Genomic DNA, 779 nt, shown 5'->3' with positions numbered 1-779 from the left:
ATCCAACTTCATCCCTTAACCCTAACCAATTTGTGTTACTATGAACATGTAAAGGGACAAATACCAACAAAAAGCATAAGCTAAGCACGACAGTCAGACCAATAATCACTTCTATAATTACAACTTGCCACATCTACACATAATAAAAAAAAGACCATCAGTCACATGCCGTAGCACCTTAGCTAATGAAATACACACACATTTTCCATTTAAACTAAAAAAAGCAGCCATGAAAGACAGAGTGATACATGCGGCACGGTGGCCATGATAGTTGTGGCACGGCAGCCAAGAACACAAATACTTAAAGACAACAAAACGGACTTTTAGGATCGAATCAATCAAAATATTTATTGCAGCCACATCGATCAAAAACTCGAGGACAGTAGATGATAGTATGATGACACAGCGGCCATTGCGATAGATGCTCAAAGACAGGAAGGCCACGGGCCACAAAACAACACAGAAGAAAAAGGTATCATGTTTTAGAAGAAAGAGAACTATAGCTTCTAGTAGTAGATGTGTGTCAATGTAACACAGCAGCCGAGAGAGAGAGAGATAGAGCACAGTGGAAATAACAAATACTTAAAATAATAACGGCACTTACTTTTAGTAGATCTACCTGAAAAAAACAGTACCAACATTGATCCAAGCTGATGAACAGATAGAAGCAGAGAGACGATAGATGGTGATGAAAAGAGATGAAAGATGGTGATAAAAAGAGAGATGATAGATGGTGATAAACAGAGAGATTATGGATGGTGATGACACGGCGGCCATGA

This window comes from Etheostoma spectabile, chromosome 17 (genome assembly GCF_008692095.1).
Source record: "Etheostoma spectabile isolate EspeVRDwgs_2016 chromosome 17, UIUC_Espe_1.0, whole genome shotgun sequence".
Classification (NCBI taxonomy): Eukaryota; Metazoa; Chordata; class Actinopteri; order Perciformes; family Percidae; genus Etheostoma; species Etheostoma spectabile.
This window is presented reverse-complemented; position numbering follows the sequence as displayed.